General features: G+C 36.0%; 1 protein-coding gene across 1 annotated transcript in view; it reads left to right on the forward strand.

Annotated features, from left to right (window-relative positions):
* Nucleotides 1-23,552, forward strand: part of Dmd (dystrophin) — a 1,456,297-nt gene that overhangs the window by 775,494 nt on the left and 657,251 nt on the right. The window lies entirely within an intron of this gene.

The raw sequence follows: 23,552 nt of genomic DNA on the forward strand, positions 1-23,552 counted from the left end.
TTTTGGTTTTTCGAGACAGGCTTTCTCTGTGGTTTTGGAGCCTGTCCTGGAACTAGCTCTTGTAGACCAGGCTGGTCTCGAACTCACAGAGATCCTCCTGCCTCTGCCTCCCGAGTGCTGGGATTAAAGGCTTGCGCCACCACCGCCCGGCTAGTAAATGAATTCTTAAGGCAGAAATGAGTATTAAAATGCAATTGAAAAAAGTTCAGAATGAGCACTATTGTTGAGAGTGGAGGTATGTAAAACAATGAAAACAAAATATATTTAATTGATTTTTTACTCCAGAGGAAAGCTAGCTAGAGCAGCTAAGAAAATAGAATGGAATTTAAATGTCATGCCGGTCTTCTTAATTAACTAAAGTCTACGTTAGTGACCATCATATCATCTGGGTGAACAGTGTTTGTAATATTTAATATCAAATCTTCTTCACATTTGTATTATGATAAAAACACACAACAGAGAATCTATAATGTTAAAAACCTTTAAATATCAATTCAGTGTATGAAAGCATTTAAGGCAAGGCTTTAAAATCTAGGCCAGTGATTACTGCTGTGTCAGGCTTCTGCATTCAACTTCAGAATCAAAATTTTTCCTGCCACTCCACTGTTACATAGATATCTCAAATTGTCTATTTCAAATGTTGCTCCTAGAGTTCTCTTTTTTATGGAGAAATCTATTTACCAAATTGACCACTGGCACTTTAAAAGAAACTAATAAATATTAAGCCCCATGATCAGCTGCCATACTGACCAATAGCTTAAGCAAAATAGTCCAGAATCTTTCATATTATTCAGCAACATCATTTTGATTCTTTCATTCTTACAGACATTGTCTTTTATTAAACCTCTTCATTGGTTTGGCTACTTATAGCAGAGCCTCTTAATACTGCATACACACTAAGAATGTACATTTGAAAACACAAGTTATATTACATTTTTCCTCTGTGGGAAAAAAGATTAAATTTCTTGTCATAATATGCAAAATCTTTTGCAATTTGCTACCTGGTAGCTAGTCTAGAGCTTTCATGTTGTGGAATAGAGTATTTATTTAATTATGTAAAACTGTATTGCATTTGTTCGTGTTGCAGAATTAATTATTTAACTATGTAAAATTTGTTGCATTTGTTTATTAAAGATGGGTTGCCGTTTCACCTTGCCTATCTAGGACACCTGATTAATCTATTAAAAAAGCTAAATGGCCTTTATCTCAGTAGTGGAAGGATAGGCAGGGCTGACAGTGAGAATAGGGGTGCCTTCCAGCCTGCCAGGGTCAGCCAGCCAGGGAGCAGCCATACAGACACAGAGGAAGCAGGAAAGCAGGATGGACGGTATGTGGATGAGGTCAACAAGCCTCAGGGAAGCACATAGATTAATAGAAATGGGTTCATTTAAGGTAAAGGAAAAACTAGCTAGAAACAATCTTAAGGCCAGGCATTCGTAATTAATAATAAGTCACCGTGTCATGATTTGGTGGCTGGCGGTCCAAAAAATGCCTGCTACACTTTCACTCTCAATAAATCAAATGGTACTAAATAGTACTAAATTATCTGTAGCAACAACTGCTGCCTTTATATTTGAACACATACCTTTTCCCACTGCTATATGCTCACTTGTCCCCATTGGTGAACTGACTTAAAGTATTATTTCCATGAGTACTATGACACTTAATTCCACAGGAAAAAACAATTGTATTTCCTATAGTATTTTTATCCTAATTTCCCTTCTATGTCAGTTTTGATTTCCTTACTAATGGCCCTTTAGGGTAAGACGTGAATGCCAGAAGCAAATGGAACAGCATGGCTTAAGAGAAACTTCTTATATCAAGGATATATTAAGACATTTTCCCCAATTCAGACAAGTTCATTACAAGCTGTGTGTATGCGTGTATTTGTATGTATGTATTTCTGTATATATACATATATATAAACTATAAGTATACTAATTTGATAATATATTTAATATTATTACATGTAATATATGTAATATGCATATATTGCTGTAATATGTGTGTATATTTGTGTATCTGCCAAAGGTTCTTCTGGTGAAAACATGTGTGACAGTTCCAAAAGATGATGGGAACATTGAGAGTTGGTACCTACTAGATGAGAGTAGCAGTCAGAGCTGACCTTGTGAAGGGGTTTGTGCTGGACTCAACAGCTTGCAATAGGGCTCACAAAAGCGGATGTATTCTTTTCTGTTTGGTTGGTTGGTTTGATTGGTTTGTTTCTGAGGTAGAGTATGTTGAGTAGCTCAGATTGATCTTGGTATCAATATGTACATGGTGATGACCTTCAATTTCTGATCCTCCTCCATCCTCCACCTCCACAGTACTGGAATTACAATGTCTCTCATTATGTCCTGTTTTATACAACAGTGTAGAACGAACCTAGTGCTACGTACATGCTAAATAAGAACTCTATTGACTGAACTACATCCCCAGTTCTAGCTTAAGTTCTTGAGGGAGAAGAAAGGTACAGAAGACCAAGCCTATCTTCTCCTTGCTTTGTATCATCTCTCACCATGAACCATCTCTCTTCATCTGTGATTCTTTTATGTGATGCTGTCTAATATGAACCTCCCCACACCAAAGTTCATGCCACTGCAATGATTTTGGACTTCTAAAACTGTGACCTAAATGAACCTCTTTTTTATTAAATACTCAGACATATCATTTATTCTTACACTAGGTGTGTATGTCTCTCTGTGTGTTTATCAATGACTACACAAATAAATTCTGTCTGTAGCAATAAATTTGTTAAATGTCATATTCCTGAGCAAAATTGAAAGTTATTCTAAATGGATTAAAATTTAAGATTTCAATAAATAAAAATATACAGATCTGATAATGAAGACCTTAGAAAATTTAAGCAAATTGTCATTATCTAAGGAAGTAAAAATGCTACATAGATCTAGGGATATGTGCAAATGAATGTTAAGTCACAAATATCACTCACCCTACTGAAATAATATTGGGCCTCAACAATATATAAGTTACTGAACATATAAAAAAGATTATATTATCCACAAACTATTTTTAATTTATTTTAAATTAATTTATTCTCTCATATATTACATTCCAAGAGCATTTTTCCTCCTTCCTCTCCTCCCAGTTAATACTACCAACCCATGCTTCTCATTCACTCTTCCTCCATTTCTCTTAGAAAAGGGCAGGACTTCCAGGAATATCAAATAAATATATTATATCAAGTTGCAGTGAGACTAGGCGCTTCCCCTCATATTAAGTCTGGATGAGGAAACCCAGTATGAGGAAAAGGGTCACAAAAACAGGCAAAAGAGTCAAAGAAAGCCCCTGCTCCCTTAGTTAGGAGTCCCACAAAAACACTAAGCTACACAACTATCACAAATATGCATAGGAGCTAGGTTAGACCCATGCAGGCTCTCTGATTATTGGTTCAGTTTCAGGCAGCCCTTATGAGTCCAGGATGTTGACTCTGTGGCTTTTCTTGTGGAGTCCTTGACCCCTTTGGTGCCTATAATTCTTCCTCCACTACTTGTTCAGGTTTCATTTAGTTCTACCTAATATTTGGCTGTGGGTCTATGCATCTGTTTGCATCAGTGGACGGGTGAAGCCTCCCTGAAAAATATTATGCTGGACTCCAATCTACAAGTACAACAGAATATAGTTAGAAATCATTTAATTGATTTACTTTTTTCTGGGCATGATTGGGTCTATCCTAGGCTTCTGGGCTATCCAAACTCTGCTTCCTCAGCACCAGGCAATATCAAGGGTGAGTGTTCTCACTTGGCATGGCTCTCAAGTTGGATCAGTAATGGGTTGGCCACTCCCACAATTTCTTTGTCACTTTTACCCCAGAACGACTTGCTAGCATGACAGGTTGTAGGTTTAAGGTTTTGTGGTGGGGTCGGTGTCCCAATCCATTCAGTATAAGTCTTGCCTGGTTATAATAGAGGACAAGTTCAGTCCCTGTAGCCTCTATTACTAGGAGTCTCTGCTTGGGTTACCCTCATAGATTACTTGGAGTTTTCATTGCACTAGGTTCCTATCTTTCCTCCAAATTGTACCCCAATTTCAATGGTCTCTCCCAGTACTAGTTCCTCCATCCTTCCCACAGCTGCAAACCTCCTGTGCCCATCCTGATGCACCCCCAGTTCGCTCATGTCACCTATTCTCTTTCCCCTTCCCAGGGCTATTTGTGCAACCCATTTTGAAACCTCCTTGTTACTTAGCCTCTCTGGGTCTGTGTGTCATTTACAGCAAGTATCCCCTTGTGAGTACATACCATGTTTGTCTTTCTAGTTCTGAGTTACCTCACTAAGGATGATTTCTTCTAGTTCCATCCATTTGCCTGCAAATTTCATGTTATATTTTGACAGCCGAATAATAATCCATTGTGTAAATGTATCATATCTTCTTTATCCATTCCTCAGTTAAGGCGCATCTAGCTTGATTCCAGTTTCTGGTTATTACGGATAGCTGTTAAAAACATACTTGAGCAAGTATCTTTGTTGTAGGATGGAGTATCTTTTGGAAACATACCTAGGAGTGGTATAGCTGGACCTTGAGGTAGATGGATCCCCAATTTTCTGAGAAACTGCCATATTGACTTTAAAGGTGGATGTACAAGTTATCCCTCCTGCCACCAATGGAAGAGTGTTCCCCGTGTTCCACATCCTCACCTGCATGAGCTGTCATAAGTGATTTTGATCTTAGCTATTCTGACAGGTGTAAGACAGAATCTCAGAGTCATTTTGATTCAAATTTCCCTGACGGTTAAGATGTTCAATCCTTAAATTTTTCTCAGCCATTTAAGATTTCTCTGTTCAGAATTGTCTGCTTAGATATGTACCCCATTTTTAATTGAATTATTTGGTTTGTTGGTGTCTAGCTTCTCAAGTTCTTTATATATTTTATATATTAGCCCTCTTATGTAGAATTGGTGAAAATACTTTCCTATTCTGTAGGCTGTCATTCTGCCCTATTAACAACGTCTTTTGCTTTACAGAGAAGCTTTTCCATTTTATGAGTACCACTTATTGATCGTTGATCATAGTGTCTGAACTATTGGTGTTCTGTTCAGAAAGTTGTCTCCTGTGCTGATGTGCTTAAGGATATTCTTTGCTTTCTCTTCTATTAGGTTCAGTGTATTTACTTTTATGTTGAAGTCTTTGATCCATTTGGACATATTAAGCTTTGTTCAGGGTGATAGTTATGAAACAAAATGCATTCTTCTACATGTTAATTTCCAGTTAGATCAGCACTAATTATTGAAGATGCTTTCTTTTTTTCCATTGGATAATTCTGGCTTCTTTTTGAAATATCAAGCATCCATAGGCGTGTGGATTTACATCTATATCTTCAGGTCAATTCCATTGATCATCAACCTGTTTGTTTTTATGCCAAAAACCATGCAGTTTTTATTGCTATATCCCTCTAGAAGTACTGTATCTCCTTTTGTTGTCTTACTAGTTTAGCTAGAATTTCAAGCATTATATTGAACAGATATGGAGATGGAAGGCAGCCTTGTCTTGTTACTGAGTTAGTGAAATTGCTTTGAGTGTTTCTCCATTCAATTTGAGATGTACTGTTAACTTGCTATAAACTGCCTTTATTTATGATTAGATATGTTTCTTGTATTCCTAATCTTAAAGACTTTTATCATGAAAGGTTAGATTTTGTCAAAGGCTTTTTGAGGATCTAATGAGGTAAAAATGTTTTTTCTCTTTAACTTTGTGTATATGCTGGATTGCATAGACAGATTTTCATATGTTGAAACATCCCTGCATATCTGGAATGAAGCCTACTTGATCATGGTGGCTGACATTTTGGATGTGTTGTTGAATTCAGTTTACAAGTACTTTATTAAGTTTTTTTTTTGCATCTATGTTCATGAGGGAAATGATCTGTAATTCTTTTTGTTGAGCCTTTGTGTGGTTTGGGTAACAGGGTGACTGTGTCCACATAAAGAAATTTGATAATGTTCCTTCTGGTTCTATTTCGTTGGATAATTTGAAAGTCTGGTGGAATTCTTCAATGAAACTGTCTGGGCCTGATTGTTTTGTTTTATTTTGATCTTGGTTGGGAGAATTTAATGGATGTTTCTATTTCACTAGGGATTATAGGTCAGTTTAAATCATTTATATGCCCTTGATTTAGCTTTGGTAAGTGGTACCTATTGATAAAATTATCCTTTTCTTTTAGATTTTCCTATTTGGTAAAGTACAGGTTGTTATGATACTCTGGATTTCCTTGGTGTCTGATGTTATTCCCCCCTTTTTGTTTCTGATTTTCTTAATATGGATAGTCTCTCTGCGTTTTAGTTAGTTTGCATAAGGGTTTGTCTATCTTACTGATTTTCGCTAAGAACCAACTCTTTGTTTTATTGATTTTTTGAATCATTCTCTTTAACGACTTCAGTCCTGAGTTGATTATTTCCTGCCATCTACTCTTTTTTAGTGTGTTTGCTTCTTTTTTTTCTTTTCAGGTGTGCTGTTCAGTTGCTAGTATGAAATCTCTCTAATTTCTTTTTGGAGGCACTTAGTGCTATGAACTTTCCTTTTATCACCAGTTTATTTGTGTCTGAAATATTTTGGTATGTTGTGCCTACATTTTCATTGAATTCCAGGAATTCTTTAATTTCTTTCTTTACTTTTACCTTGACCCAGCAGTCATTCGCTAGTATGAAATCTCTCTAATTTCTTTTTGGAGGCACTTAGTGCTATGAACTTTCCTTTTATCACCAGTTTATTTGTGTCTGAAATGTTTTGGTATGTTGTGCCTACATTTTCATTGAATTCCAGGAATTCTTTAATTTCTTTCTTTACTTTTACCTTGACCCAGCAGTCATTCAGTAGAGAGTTGTTTAGTTCCTATGACTTTGTAGGCTTTCTGCTGTTCTTTGTTGTTGAAATCCAGCTTTGATCAATGGTGCTCTGAAAAAATACCTGGGGTTATTACAATTTTCTTGTATCTATTGAGACTTGCCATTTTACCAAGTGTGTTGTCAGTTTTGGAGAAAATTTTGTGAGGTGCGAAGAAAAAGGTATATTCTTTTGTGTTTGTGTGAAATGTTCTGTATCTATCTGATGGGTTCATTTCGTTCATAACAGCTGTTAACTTCAGTATTTTTCTGGTTAGTTTTTGTCTAGCTGAACTCTCTATTGGTGATAGTAGGGTATTGAAGCCTCCCACTATCAATGTGTGAGGTTGAGTGTGTGATTTAAGCTTTAATAATGTTTCTTTTACATAGGTGGGTCCCCTTGCATGTGGGGCATAGATGTTCAAAGTTGTGATGTCATCTTGGTGGCTTTTTTCCTTTGATATGTATGAATTGTCCTTCTCCATCTATTTTGATTAATTTTGGTTGGAAATCTGTTTTGTTAAGTATTAGGATGTCTACACCAACTTGCTTCTTGGGTCCATTTTCTTGGAAAATATTTTTCTAATACTTAACTCTAAGGTTATGTATATCTTTGATTCTGAGGTTTGTTTCTTGTATGAAGCAGAAGGATGGATCCTGTTTTCACAACTATTTTGTTAGCCTGTGACTTTTGGTTGTAGAATTGAGTCCATTGATATTGAGATATCAGTGACCAATGATTTCTTTATTCCTTTTATTTTGTTATTTTTGGTGGTTATTTTGTGTGTACACTGGGTCACTTTGTTGTTTGTTTTTGCTGATGTGATATTGTTTCCTGTAGTTTTGTTGGTGTAGTTAACCTCCTTGGATTGTAGTTTTCCTTCTAGCACTCTCTGTAGGACTAGATTTGTAGGTAGACACTTTATAATTTGACTTTATTATGGAATATTTTATTTTCTACATCTATTGTGATTGACAGTCTTTCTGGGTATAGTAATCTGGCCTGGCCTTTGTGGTCTCTTGGAGTCTGCAGCACATCTGTCCAAGCCCTTATGGCTTTTAAAGTCTCCATTGAGAAGTCAAGTGTAATTCTAACAGGTCAGCTTTTATAAATTGCTTGTTTATTCCTTTTGCAGTTTTAATATTCTTACTTTGTTCTGAGTACTTAGAGTGAAATTTGATTGTTATGTGGTGAGAGGACTTCCTTCTCTGGTCGCATCTATTTGGTATTCTTTAAGCTTCTTATACATTTGTAGGAAACTTCTTTCTGTTAGGACAATTTTCTTCTATGATTTTGTTAAAAAATATTTTCTGTGCCTTTGAGCTGGGACTCTTCTTCTATTTATATTATTCTTAGGTTTGGTTTTTTTCATAGTGTCCCAAATTTCCTGGGTGTTTCTTTTATATATCTCACATATTCTTTTCTGATGTATCTATTTTTTTCAATCATATCTCCAACACCTGAGATTCTATCTTCCATCTATTGTATATTTTGGGGGTACTTGTATCTGTGGTTCCTGTTCATGTGCTTAGACTTTTCATTTTCAGGTTTTCCTCAGTTTGTGTTTTACTTAATGCTTCTATTTCCATTTACAGACTTGGACAATATCATTTGCTTCCTTCAACTGTTTCTTTTGTCATGAGTTTCTTTAATAATTTTACACATTTTCTCCTATTGTTTGTGTGTGGTTTCCTGAGTTTCCTTAAGGGATTTATTATCTTCTTCCTTAAGGACCTCAATCAACTTCATGAGGTTGGTTTTAAGGTCGTGAGTGTGTTTGTGAGTGTGTGTGTGTGTGTGTGTGTGTGTGTGTGTGCAAGCATGCTCTCGTGCGAGTGCACTACTATTATGCTTCGAATATTTAGGACTTGCTTGTGGTAGAATAGCACAGTTCTGGTGGTGACATACTGCCTTGGCTATTATTTCTTGTGTTCTTAAGCTGGCCTCTAGATACATGGGATTGCAGTAATTAAAGGTCTAGGTACCAATTTCTGAGTTTGTATTTGTTGGATAGGTGTTCTGTTCCTTTCTATTTCCTCTCTGGTCTTCTGGGTTGTGAAGACTTGGCTCTTCCCATTCTGTATGGTCTCTGGTGAAATAGGGAGTCTCTTCCCCCAGTTAGAAGCTGGAGAAAGACAACTAGGAGGGTTTAAGACCAGTGTAGGGTGGATGGATGCAGATATAGTGAGAGAGTGGAGGAGTCTGGTGAGCAGAAAGGCTACCTGTTTTTCTCCTAGACTCCTTATTCCCTGGTAAGGTAGGGAGTCTCAAGCCCAGTTGGAGGCTGGAGAAAGGCAATTATGAGGTCTGTGAGATATGATGGGGGAACATCAAAGTAGAGAGATAATGGGGTAGTTTGGCAGATAGTCAGCCTATCTGTGATTTTTCCAGTCTTTGTGGGCTTTGATAGACTATGGAGATTCTGTCCCAGTAGAGGGTAAGGATATGATGAGTTGGATGGTGCAGGTATTGGGAATAGGGTGAGATGAGACCAATAGAGTGTGGAGATTGACAGAATAACAGCCTACCTGGACTTTTCCCAGTTTGTTTGATCTCTGGTAAGGCAGAGAATCTCTGCCCCCGATGGTGGCTGGAGCACAGTAAGTAGAAAGGCATGGGACTGGGGATAGGGTGAGGGGTGCAGAGATAGTGAGAGTGGGGAATGTAGGGGGGAAGCAGCCCGTTGCTCTTGTAAAGTCTGTGAGGTCTCTAGAAGAACTGAAAGTCTTTACCCAGTAGAGGGGTGGGGTATGGTTACTAGGAGGGTGCAGGACTGGGTGTATATTTCGTAGAGGCCAAGAGAGTGGGAAGATTGGAGTGATGGAGAAGCCTGCCTGGACTTCTCCCAGTCTGCTCTAAACGTTTATAGTCTAGATAACAAGGGGTAAAATATATAGTATATATTAATCATGCATTAGTTTATAAATCACTTCCGGAGATCCTTTTTAAATGAATGTTCAACCTTCCTTTGAACTTTGATTTAATCATATCCTGAGCTGTATTTTGGATGTTAGTGGGATCCTCCTATAGCCTTTTTTCTTAATTTAAAATCTTTTTAATTTTGGGGCTGGAGATATGGCTCAGTGGTTAAGAGCACTGGCTGCTCTTCCAGAGGTCCTGAGTTCAATTCCCAGCAACCACATGGTGGCTCACAACCACCTGTAATGAGATCTGGCGCCCTCTTCTGGCCTGCAGGCATACATGGAGACAGAATGTCGTGTATACATAATAAATAAATAAATTTAAAAAAAAATCTTTTTAATTTTATATACTAGCCCCCAATTTCCCCTCCCTCCCCTTCTCCTGCCCTCTCACCTCCCCCCATCCCACCACTAATCCACTTCACAGAAGAGGTAAGGCCTCTTTTGGGGAGTCAACAAAGTCTGGTATTTTAAACCATTGGATTAGCAGCATTTATTTGACTGCATATAGCTCAGGTAGGAATATAAAGTGAGCTAATGCATTATAATATTGTCATGGAAAATGACATATTCATCTAGCTATTCTTCTTCAGAGGTCATTCTCAATTTTTGGAGGCCTAATAAAAAGGGGATTATCTCAAAAAACTCTAAGTTTAATTTCAAGAAAGAAGAAACCATGAATAATGAAAATAATTTCAAAACATCTTTCTTCCCATCCAAGATGCAAAACAGCTAAATCAGAGGTTCTTAATAATTTAATAGCTGAAACATAACTAAAGAAGTTAGACAAAGCACCTAAACTCTTGAAAGATTCTTTCACTGTGGTTTATTGCTGGTCTCAATTTATTTCTTACCTTGGCAAACACCCAAGTCATTCCCTGGTCACATCCACTTTTCAGACTTTAGTGCCCCTCTCAATCATTCCCAACGTAGTCCCAGGAATGTTTTGTGGCAATTCAGCAATAATAGTCTATTATTATTGGATCCTGAATTTTGAAGTAGTTTATCTTCCAGAAAGGATATGAATAGAGCAGTAAGTGCAAGTAGAGTGATCTTTACTAATGATGCTCAAGGATTTAGACATATACTATAACCGTCAATAAATTTTAACACCATTTCTCTTATCCTTGTTCTACTGTAGACTGATTCAACTGTGTTGTGGTCGCAATGCAGTGTTAGAGATTTTTCTTTCATCCGGAAGCTTTTGAATTCATATTCCTGTATGACTTCTTCAGCATTTAACCATAAATAGTAACCATTGCCGTGTGCCTGTATAATGCTGATTTACCTAGAATTTAGTTGCCCAAAAATGGTCACAGTTCAGTAAAAATAAAGGTAGCATGAGTATATATTTCTTATAGAAAATTTGGAAATGAAATGAAGAAATATGTCAAAAACATAATTCTCATGTCCCTCTTAACAAGTGAGTAGAGATCCTTCAACAATTTTGAAACTTTAAATGACAGCATTGAATGAAAGTTGTTTTTATAAATACAGAGATGGCCATTGTCACAATATAGAGGCTCTACCATTTATGGAAAATATTTTTAGGTAAATAAATTTCTATATAATTACAAAATCTATTAGGCATTTCTGTTATAATCTGAAATTTTTCATTTAATGAATATTAGTAGAATTATTTAATATACCTAACTAAAAATTCTATTTGGTGATGCAATCTAAGGAGGTATTAGAACATTGTATTCAACTAAGTATCTCAAAGGACATGCTAAATAAAACTTTCATGAGGCTCATCATGTCTAACAATTTCCCATGGTATCATAGGCTTAGTAACACCTACCACAATGAGTGAATGAGTAGTTACTAAACAGGGTGCTTTTTAAGATAATGTCAAGTACTGAAAAAATACTTTACAACTCTAAATTTCTTAATATTTTTGTTTCATTTTTTAGTTATGTATATGGGTGCTTTGCTTGCATTTCTATCTTTGTGCTATATGCCTATAGTACCTTCAGAGACCAGAAAAGGTTGTCAGATATCATAGAACTGGAGCTACAATTGTGAGCTACCATACTGATGCTAGGAACTGAAACTGGGTTCTCTGGAAGAGCAGCAAATGCTCTTAACCAGTAGGATACCTTTCCAGCTATTGAATTGCCTAACTCTTAAGCAAACTGTTGAAGATACAAATATGCTTTCTAATTTGCAAATATACATAGAAATTCTGAGTGATAATATCAAGGATCTATTGAATTGTATGAAAAATTCAGCGTAAGAATTAATGCTTTGAAGTGACAACATTTTAACAATAAGCATTGAAATTTCCACAATATGTTCCAAAAATCTAGAATGCAACTGGAGGAGTAGAAATATACAATACCATTGAACATATAAGTCTTTGTTGCATAATACTAGAGAAGAGACAATTAGGACTAACTTTCGTCATGAATAAGGGTTTCACGGGCCTACACATTTGATCAAACAGAATAGGAAAGATTGTTTCGGCAAGATGACTAAGTATGGTTCCATCCCATGACCCCCCCGATGGGAGAAGAGAATCAACTTCCACAAGTTGTTCTTTGATTGCTGGAGTAAGAAGACATGGGTCAGTGCTCTGGTCCTCGTTTGCTGTCATACTTTCTGGATGCTGAGGGTATTGGGAAAATAACTTGACGTTTTAGCTCTTACTTGCCAATGATATTAAGTAATAAAAATTTTCCATACTAAGTGCTATCAAATTTTTCCATCCATATTTACTGGTTATACTTATCAACAGTGTTTAATTCATTTTCATGCTTTGTTTTCTAGTTTGATAATTTAGACTGACTTCTTCACATGGCTTGCCTTCATGCAATAAGCTCCACATTTTGTGACTTATCATTTAATGAAAAAATCTGTACAGCTTACATATTTTCAGTTTTCAAATAATAGACTAAAGCATTTGATAATTTTGATAGTAGGGAAATATGCTTTATTTCCACGTCTTAAATAAGTATCTCAAGATAAAAGAAATGTCAATTATAAGAATTATTATATTTTCCTCAATATAGTTTTATAGTATAAATTGTGTAATTAAATCTGTTAGTGCATCCAAACCTTACAAATCGTATCACTTCATTCAAAAATATATTTTCACACAATATTTTCTACAAAGGAGAACTTTGTATAATTCCTTTTTAAAAGAATTACAATTCTGTTGCTTTCTTTCTTTCTTTCTTCCTTCCTTCCTTCCTTCCTTCCTTCCTTCCTTCCTTCCTTTCTTTCTTTCTTTCTTTCTTTCTTTCTTTCTTTCTTTCTTTCTTTGTTTTTGTTTTTTGAGACAGGTTGTCACTGTGTATCTCTGACTGTCCTTGAACTCACTTTGTAGATCAGACTGCCCTCTGCCCTAGAAATCACAGAGATCTCCCCTGTCTGCCTCCTGAGTGCTGGGACTGAAGGCGTGTGCCACCACTACCTGGCTGTGTTGATGTCTTAAAAGATAGAATTTATCACAATGTATAAATTTTGGTATTAGGAACATAAAATGTTCTGTTTAAAATATAGAGTTTGTATGTGTGAATAATGTCGTGTTGCTACCAGCCTAAAATAAATTTTTATAAATATACAGTTTTCTTATAAGCTCTGTTATGAAAAAAAAACTTTAGTAGACATGAAGATGATGAAAAAAGAAAAAGAACCTCAAAGGAATGGAGCTGCAGATGACAGGGAAACAAAGTATAAGCAAAATACAAGAAAATAGATTACCAAAGAAATAATAATCTTTACCTATCTACCAATAATTACAGTTAACATGTAAATTGAATTACCCAATCAAAAAATAAAGTGGTGTATTAGAAGAAAAACAAGACTTTGTTACCATCACTATTCCTTTCACCTATGGATATCTCTCTCTCTCTCTCTCTCTCTCTCTCTCTCTCTCTCTCTCTCTCTCTCTCTCTCTGTGTGTGTGTGTGTGTGTGTGTGTCTTGTGTGTGTGTGCATGTGTATGTGTGTGTTTGCATGTGTGTGCATGTACAACCAAATTAAGAAATGTGAATGGAGAGATTAGATCTCATAATATCAGTAGGTGAATTTAGTGGTCAACTTTCAACAATGAATAGAAAACCAATACAAGAAACATCTCAATAGAAAATCAGTAAGAAAACACTGTACTTGAACTGTACTTTTGACAAAATGTGTCAGACTTCTACTTAACATTCCACCTACTAGCGAAATACAAATTCCTCTCGAATATTCTGAAAACATTCTCTAGAAAAGAACATATTTCAGACTACACTATACATCCTTTCAAATTTAAGAATATTGAAATATATCTTTTATGTAAAACAGTGGCACCATGGAAAAAGTATCAGTCAAACTAAGGTTTAAGTAGAATTTCATATTTTAAAAAACACAGGAACTATCAATATCCTTGAACTAGCAGGACTTTAACTTAGTAAATTAAGTTCAGAATTAAACAACCCTACAACAGCACAGCTTTACCGATCTTTCTGAATAAACAAAGTAGGCTGTCTTCCTATTTAGAAACCATGAACTATATGCTCATAGTTTCCTCAGACTCCTTTTACATTCTTAATTTTAGAACCATTCTTCAAAAGAAAACAATGAGATTCAAGTCTGAAGCAAAAGGAAATATGTGCTTCCAAAACTGGCATGCTTGTGCTCCTGGAAACATCGGCATTCAATCACTGAAACAATGTGTTTTTATTTATGATTGTTTCTCCTACTTTCAAAAGGGTTTGATGATGATTTTTATGGGCATACTTTAAAGAAACTAAGATGATAAAGCTATTCATTACTTTTAGCTTATAACGAAAACTTGGCTTCTTAAACTTTACCCATATTTTTTACTTTCCTTTTAGTTTCTATTGTTAATAGAAACTTGATAATCACTGAGGACATGGTGTGCTTCTTTACAAGTTAAATGAAAACATAAGTTCATTTTTTATTTAGCTGGTTCCACTGTCAGCTGGTATGTATTCCATTCTAGCAGTACATTAAGTGTGCCCAGAACATTAAAAGACAAGTTTAGCCCAACACAATGACATCAAACCAGTAAGAGAGGAATTAGATTTCCAATGCTATTATTAACACAGGGTCCATGGCTTTAGTTAATGAATTTGTCAAACTCTGGTGTTTTACCTGCAGGAGTGAATGGTTTCACTTAGGAAAGAGCACCTGAAATGGTCAATTGAAACTCATGTATAACCAAGAATTATGCAACTGCTTTGTAAACCCTTAAATAATAAATGTCACTAAATCTGTGTGTGCTTTTGAAATTTTCCACACCATTCAATTGAATTAGATACAGGTTGTACTATGAAGTAATTAATTACTTACAGTATTATTCCACTGAATATTAGAGATGATCAGATATGTAAACAAATGATGTTGTGTCTTAGACAAGCTTCTCTATGTTTATTGGGAATTCCTCTTGGTACAGTAGCCCCTAAGGAAGTTAGAGAGGCAGTACTGGACATTCCAAGAGGTGGATCAGCAATCAGCAATCGCTGTACTGTCAAGGCACTTTACTGTCAGTAAAGTGGAAGCTATCTCTAGAGTTAGGCAAAGGTTTCTCAAAAACAGGCAAGTAAGATGGCTCTTGTATCGACACAGCAATCACGAGCACTCTTCCAGGGCTGGAATTAAGAGCCAGTCCTGCTCGTGCAAATTCAGTTCCCAGCACCCAATTTGGGCAGTTTACAACGTTCTGTAACTGCAGCTCCAGCTCCAGCTCTGGGGATCTTATGCCCTGTTTTGCAGTCCATTAGCAATTGCACTTGAATGTGCATACCTCCTGCACACCTGCATGAATACATAAGCAAAAATAAAAACAAGCCTTTTACAAAAGGAGTAGGTGTGAAAAACAGACACACACAGAGAAACCTACAGAGAGGAAGAGAGGAGAAAGGGAGAGAGAGAGAGATAGGAGAGTAGCAGCTAGACTTTACCAGCAACCATATTCTCATGATCTGTGGAATGCCCAATAATGCCGCAAAGAGGTTTTCAGTGAAGCCGCATAGAACCCGCTACAGAGAGTTATTGGCAGATCCTGATTGCTTCACAAAGAATTTCAGAGGGGTACACAATAGTGCTAAAATCAACAACAACAAAAATATTCATTTTTCACTGGGCCTCACCATTGTGGAAAGATTGTGATGTTATAGGATGATGTTTGCTGCAGTATTCAAAGACTTTTGTAAGTCTTCTTTCCCCAAAATAGTGAGGAAAAATATTTTTCTCACCCATAAATTCTTTGTAGTTAAATATGTGACATAAAATTGCCATTTGGGCTTAGGGAGATGGCTCAGATGTTAAGATCATACAGTTCTCTTGCAAAGGATACAAGGTCAATTCTCAGCACCCAAACTGGGCTATTCACAAGTTCTCTAACCAGTTCCAAAGAATCTGACAATATCATCTGGCAAGCATACATGTACATACATATACCAACAGAAACACACACATGTACACAATTAGAGTAAATCTATAATGTTCATCATCTTAAATTTTTAAGGATACAGGACAATACTGTTAATTATATCTACTTTGTTCCATAACATAACTCTTGATAATTCATGATGTAGTCATCTTATATAATACCAGTAGACCGCCTATAAAGGTTAATAATATCATGGTATATCTGCATATACTATATTGCTATAATACATATATATTTATTTTATTTAGCCTTCAAAAGACATTTTAGTATCTTTAGTTCTAGACTAGCATGAATAATTCTAAAATTAATCTGTGTAGAATATCCTGTTTTCAGGTCTTTTAATTATATTCAGAATTGCTAGATCATATTTTAGTTCCAAATTTAATGTTTTGAGAAAACAAAAATAGTGCATGTGGATTTAAATATTTCTGCATACTGACAGACCACAATTATTTTATATGTTATGTCACATTCATTGTGGCTTTGGGGTCCATTTCTAAAAGGACAAAATAAGGAACCAGTATAGGCAATGGTATCATTTTTAATTTGTTCAAAGTTCAGTTTAAATACCTTATTTAATTGGTCCAAATGAATCTATATTTTTAGATTATTTACTATTATTTTTATTGTATTGTAGCTAATTATTCTCCCTTAAGGATCCCTAGATTAAAACTGTGATTAAAATTATATATATATATGTGTGTGTGTGTGTGTGTGTGCACACATACATTTATAGGAATAAATATGTATAATACTTAAATACTCTTCTTAGTATGTCGTTTATCTTTCTAATCCATGTCACAAAAATGTTTATTAAGACCTTATTATGTGCTACACATTGAGGGTTTTGTTAAAGATGACTAACAGCTACACTTATCTTATTTGGGAATCTGACTCTTAGTAGGGAATCTCATTCGATGTATAACAGTCTTAAATTGTTTTTTATTTTCTTAATACTTCCCAGGATTAAAAAGTAGCTTCCTCTATCAAGTACAAGCCTCATTTACACTGAATAGTTAATCATAATTTTTTTGCCATGTCTACATGTTTCTTTTGTTTGGGAGGTAGACTCTGTATTGTCACATTTCCTATAGTGAGATCTGCACACATTCTTTAGTTAAACCAAGTAGTTACATAAATATTATTCTGATACCACTTTGGGATTTGAGGATCATCTTTCACTAGTATCACTGGCTTTGCTTAGCTTTTCTCTCTTCATCTTTTGTACAAGGCAGTATAGTAATTGGCTTAGACTATACTCCTAATGGTCTATGGCTTTGGCTGAAATTTTTTTCTTCAAGCCTTCTGATTTGGAAGTAAAATTAACATGACTGTGTGAATCTTTCACCTTGGGTATTTCTCAACATTTTCTTTCCTTGTGGAAGCACATTGATTTCTAATTTTATGTACAGACTACAGATACAGAGAATCGAGGTTCTTCCTCATTTATATGAAATATATTTTTCTATCCTGGACTCCAGAAATGATTTTTGATTTCTTACCCAGTACTCTTGAATTGTTCTGTATTTCAATATGACAAATGCCATCTTTTTAAATATTCATGTACTGGATTTTGGGGAGCCTAGTCTGTTTGTCTGCACACCTTCCTAGGATAAAGGGAGGGACCTTGGACTTCCCACAAGGCAGGGCACCCTGACTTCTCTTAGGACTGGAGAATGAGGGGGAGGGGGAGGGAGATGGAAAGGGGAGGATGGGAGAAGGTGGAAATTTTAAATAAAAAAATAAATAAATATTCAGAAAGAAACTATTCATGTTTCTTCCTGCTATTTAATTCAATGATAGTAAGAGGGTTTTTTATGTCCCTTAGTACTAAACAGAAGCACATTGGTTATTGGTAATTTATTTATTTACTTTGTGTGACCAGGTAGTGTAGGTGAGGATGGGATTATATACATGCCATAGCATATATGTGCAAGCCAAACTTTTGAGAATTGGTTCTCTACTTTCATCTTGTGTGTTTCAGGGTCAAACTTGAGTTTTCAGGGTTGGTAGCAAGTATCCTTAGCCACTGAGCCATCTCAACAAGTCACCAAAGCAATTTGGTCATGTGTATCAATTTCACCTTCTTTTGACAAGAATGATGAAATGAAAATAAAATATAATAGGATTGTATACATATACCTCACATAGCAATTAGTATGTATTCAATCACTTATTAGTAAGTTGACTGATTTCAAACATAAGATGGAAAGAAACACAGTCATATAACAAAGCTACAAATAGAATATATTCTTGTAGTTTTTTAACCAACCAAAGAAGACCTGTGAATTATAGAAAAACTGTGTGTGAACACTTCAAAGGAAAGATACCAGATACATTATGTGTGTGTGAGAGTGTGTGTGTGTATGTGTTTGAAAAGTTTAGTGGACGTTTTACAGCTCTAAGCAAAGCTGATAGTCTGCCTAATCATGTATCCATAAAACCAATTAAAAATTTAGACTACAGAAATGCTCTTCAAACATTTTGGAAAAAATAAGAGTTCCTTCTTAAAGTCAACACCTTTTAATTAACAAAGTACTCAGAGCAAAGCTGTCATTTGCAATAGTATATTACACCTACTGTTATTTTTGTTTTACCAAAGTCAATTCAATTTAGCTGTTTTAAATTTGTCATTTTGTGTAACTATGAAAGAAATTTAACAGTTTTTGGTACAATCATTTTAATTTTCTAGTGCAATGCATAAGTTTGATAGAATCATTAGTAGTCAGACTATTAAGTTCATAATCATTTGTATGTATATAACCTCATATGTATATATATATAATGTTTATATCTCAGTAAGTTTATAAGGTACATTATCATATCTGTTTTATAGATAACATGATAGAACAGGAAAAATTTCAAGATATCTTTCTAGATCAGCGGTTCTCAACTTCCTAATGCTGCAAGCCTTTAATACAGCTTCTCATGGTGTGTTGACTCCTCAATCTTAAAATTATTTTGTTACTACTTCATAACTGTAATTTTGCTATTGTTATGAGTTGCAATGTAACTGTGTTTTCTGAAGGCCGTAGACAACACTTGTGAAGGATTGTTCTACCCACAAATGCATCATAACCCATAGGTTTAGGTTATCAAATGAGGTATAGAGAAGACGTAGGATACCTGCTGGAATGAGATCTGCCATGGGATGTGGTTTACGTATCTAGTGTCACTCTATTGAAGAAAATATTAAGTCCTATTCAATGCTTGTGATCCAGAAGTGCTGTTGCCTGCCTTACTGAGAATTTTTTTTAACATACTTATCCTGATCCTTCCAAACAAAACCCATTTACCTTTGATGTGGAAGGACATAAAACTATCTGATGACCTGTGTCAACTGGATAGTGCAGAATCAAGTGTAAGCGAGAATGGTGAATGGAAAATTCAGACTATAGATTCTAGAACACAATGCTACCATGGAGCCAATCAAGACTTGACAATTGAGCAGATGAATGTGTACAGCTTGCGGAAGTAAGCTTTCTTCTTCTAGCATGTGGGCCCCAGGGATCAAAGTCAGGTTATCAGGCTCAGTGAGAGTTCCTTTCCTCATCGAGACAACGCATCAACCTTTATTTAAGCTGGAAAAAGAACCGAGATTCAGGAATCACTTTAAGAAAAACATTGGAAGTCTAGATTGCTGGGCTTGCAAACACTTATTCTGTTGTATCTTATCTGTGTAACCTTAGGTGAATTATTTAAACCGTATTGGGTTTCAGTTAGTTACACTGTGTGATTATGATAGTACACCTTTCTCCTGGATAGTTGGCCTGACCATTTGTTCAGACACAGCAATAAGTTGGTAATCTATAATTTTCTAGGCATGGTGAAGGGCAATATTCTAGCATTGTTGCTAAAGTGAACATTTCAGCCTTAGTCTTTACTTATGCAATAATAAGAATATTACTGACTTCATGGAATTGTCCTAAGAGGGCGATATTATGATATACAGTAAATCAAGTTCTATTATTTTTCCAACAGTGGGTATGACAGACGGGATTTTCTCTCAGCACTTTCCTTTGCTATAGCATATCAAGAAGTTATATAACACACATATACACAAATTAAAATACATTAAATATTTTTCTAAAAAATAGTTAAAATCTAAATAGCAAAACGCTTACACATAGTCTACATTTTGCCCTTCCAGAAACATATATTTACAATTAATTGTTAAATTTAGGATTCATTGTATATAGAAGACTTTTAAGTATACCAAATTGTTTAATGAACATGGGCTTTTAGCTATATATCTTAATTAATTCTCGGAAAATTTCATTCATTATATTTTGATGGTATTCAACCACCTCTGTGCTACAACTCCTGTCAGATTAACCTCCTATTCCATACCCACCTCGTTTTAAAAATAACCCATTGAATCCCATTAGTACTGTCTATGTACTCTTGACAGAATCTCCACTGGAACTTGTTACCCCTATCAGAGGTCACACCTTTAAAAAACACTAACTCCCTGTCTTCCATCAACTACCTTGATAGGTTTTTTTCTTTTTTCTTTTTTTTTCTTATTTCTTTTTTACTTTTTTTTTATTGAAAAAAAAATTTCTGCCTCCTCCCAGCCTCCCCTTTCCCTCCCCCTTCTCCACTCCTCTCCCCCTCCCTCTCCAGTCTGAAGAGCAGTCAGGGTTCCCTGCCCTGTGGAAAGTCCAAGGTCCTACCCCCTCTGTCCATATCTAGGAAGGTGAACATCCAAACTGGCTAGGCGCCCACAAAGCCAGAACATGAAGTAGGATCAAAACCCAGTGCCATTGTCCTTGGCTTCTCAGCAGCCCTCATTGTCCGCCATATTCAGAGAGTCCGGGTTTATCCCATGCTTTTTCAGTCACAGTCCAAAAAAAAAAAATCTCCTCGCCATATAATAATCAAAACACAAAACATACAGAATAAAAAAAGAATATTAAGAGCTGCAAAGGAAAAAGGTCAAGTTACTTATAAAGCTAAACCTATCAGACTTACACCTTGATAGGTTTTGTAGTGTTGAAAGTGTCTATGTATGCTACTGGGAGAGAAATAGGATTAGTCAGAATATACAGCTATGACACTATGAGCTAAATAATGAATGGCCTGGAGAGATAAATCTACAGATGTAACAGTAGCATGGATAGTAACAACTAGTTTTAAAGTCTGCTCCATGAGAGAGAACTCATGTATGGTACTAGCTAGATGAGGGACCTGTGACTACCTAGGTCATAGGTCCTTTGGGGAGAACCCAATACTTATCACTCTGCTAAATGAACTTAGTTTATAACTATCTTCTAAATATACATCTCTATGTTCATAGCGTAGTACATATCTCAACTTTCATTAGAGAATTTTTTGTGATAGATCCAGAGGCCCACATCTAGCCAATAGGCACAGAATAAGAGTCTGTGTAGTGATGAGCTCTAAACGGTGCATCTATACCATACCTCTCCCCTCTAAGGTTTGGGTATCTTCATGGAAGAGAGAGTGGAAAAATTATAATGATTACAGAGTTCGGCAGCAAACTGTATTTTAAGGGAGTAGGTCCATTGAAAACATGAACTCACAGTGGTTATGACTGTATGCACAAGACTTGTTCATGATCAGACAGGTCAAAATCCCAGGAAAGAGTCAAGAACAATTGATGCCTGGGGGGGGGGGAGAGAGAGAGAGAGAGAGAGAGAGAGAGAGAGAGAGAGAGAGAGAGAGAGTTCTCCTCAAGTTTGTGACCTCTCATGATCACGCATGTCCAGCAGATCATCCTATACCCATACAAATACACACAGCCCAAATGAACTCTGCTTTTGAAGCGTTTGAAATTGGAAAGGAAAAGTGATTGAGGGTAGAGGGGGCATTTGGGGAGAGGAAATGAGAGGTGGTAGAGTTCAAAAATATTATATCCATGTATGAAATTTTCAAACAATAAAAGGCTTGAAGGGGGTGCTTGAAAGAAAACCTTGACAGTCTATTCTATGCTGCTAGAAGTCAGAGTGTATTTGTTTTAGCAGCATGCTTTCCAGTTCACCTAATGGTCTACAGTAAGCTCCTACAGTTAGGTTTTAATTTTCCTCTCAACCATACCCATATATCATTTCTGAGGATCGAATTCCTTAGTTGAGATTTCTTGTATAATATCTAAATTTAATTTACAGTAGGGGAGGAGAGCGCAAGTATATGAACAACTTTGCACTATAGATCACAAGATGATAGTTTTGCTTCAGATTAGGTTTCCTGCTTTTCAGAAACGCTCTCAGCAGTGTGATGACTTTGAAAAACAATGTTTCTTATTTCTTCAGTGTTAGCTTTCGCCTTACTACTTTTATGTATTATGTTTCAATTCTGACACCTGCAAGACTTTTCATTCTGCCTTACTCTTCTGTCTGTGGGAATTGCTGGATGTTCCCTAGACATTAGAAAGAGATGAAGCATCCTTCTACCTCTCCCGTCTTCTTAATGAGGAGACCACTTAAAAAGTATGAATAATAATGCAATAATAATGCAGTCAACTGAAATGAACGCATTGTCACCTCAGAGTATACATGTGCACATTTTTGATGTGCTTTGAATAACTCCCTTGTACACACCTATGACATCTTCCACTAAGATGCCATTTCCAGTGCTTCCCGAATGCTTCCCTTCTGAACCACTTAATCCAGTATTTCATTGCTGCGGCTCTCCAGGTTATAATGATGCTGTCACATTTGTCTGTAAAACAGATTAATGAATTCTTCCTTTTGGCACTGGTTTCTGATCATCCTTCTCTATGTTGTTACCAAGGCATCATTTCACACCAGATAATTTATCTCAGCATCATTTAGTGAATATAGGGCAGCAAACAAACAGCAGACCGAGTTTTCCCCAATTTTTCATGTCTTCAGTCCTCATCTCTCAATTGTCACCATATTTTAGAAGTATTTTATAATCGACCAAGTAATTATAAAATATTAATACTTAACATTAATGACGAGCTTATTAGCACCTCACTAATGCTGTGATAACGGCAATGAAGACAACGACGGCGACGATGATGATGATATTGTGTGGCATTGCTGTATTTACATTTTTTGTATTATCATTGAGTCCAGACAACTTCCCCTGTGACATTTACTCTGTTATTTTCTTCCTTCGTTGATGAGAAAAGCTCAGTATTAGAGAGGTTGAATAACTTAAGCAAGGGCTCAGGGTTCCTAAGGCAGACAGCAGGATTCTCACCCATGTGTCTCGCCTGAAGACTCCATGTATCCATTGAAGTATTCAACACTATTAACTTTAATTTGGGATTTTAATGATCTCGAAATGGTGTTTTATATCAAAAAGAAAACTTTTACTAGCTATCACTTTTAAAAAAAATATAGCCGGGCGGTGGTGGCGCACGCCTTTAATCCCAGCACTCGAGAGGCAGAGGCAGGC

Source organism: Microtus ochrogaster, unplaced genomic scaffold (genome assembly GCF_000317375.1).
Source record: "Microtus ochrogaster isolate Prairie Vole_2 unplaced genomic scaffold, MicOch1.0 UNK58, whole genome shotgun sequence".
In the NCBI taxonomy this organism is placed as follows: Eukaryota; Metazoa; Chordata; class Mammalia; order Rodentia; family Cricetidae; genus Microtus; species Microtus ochrogaster.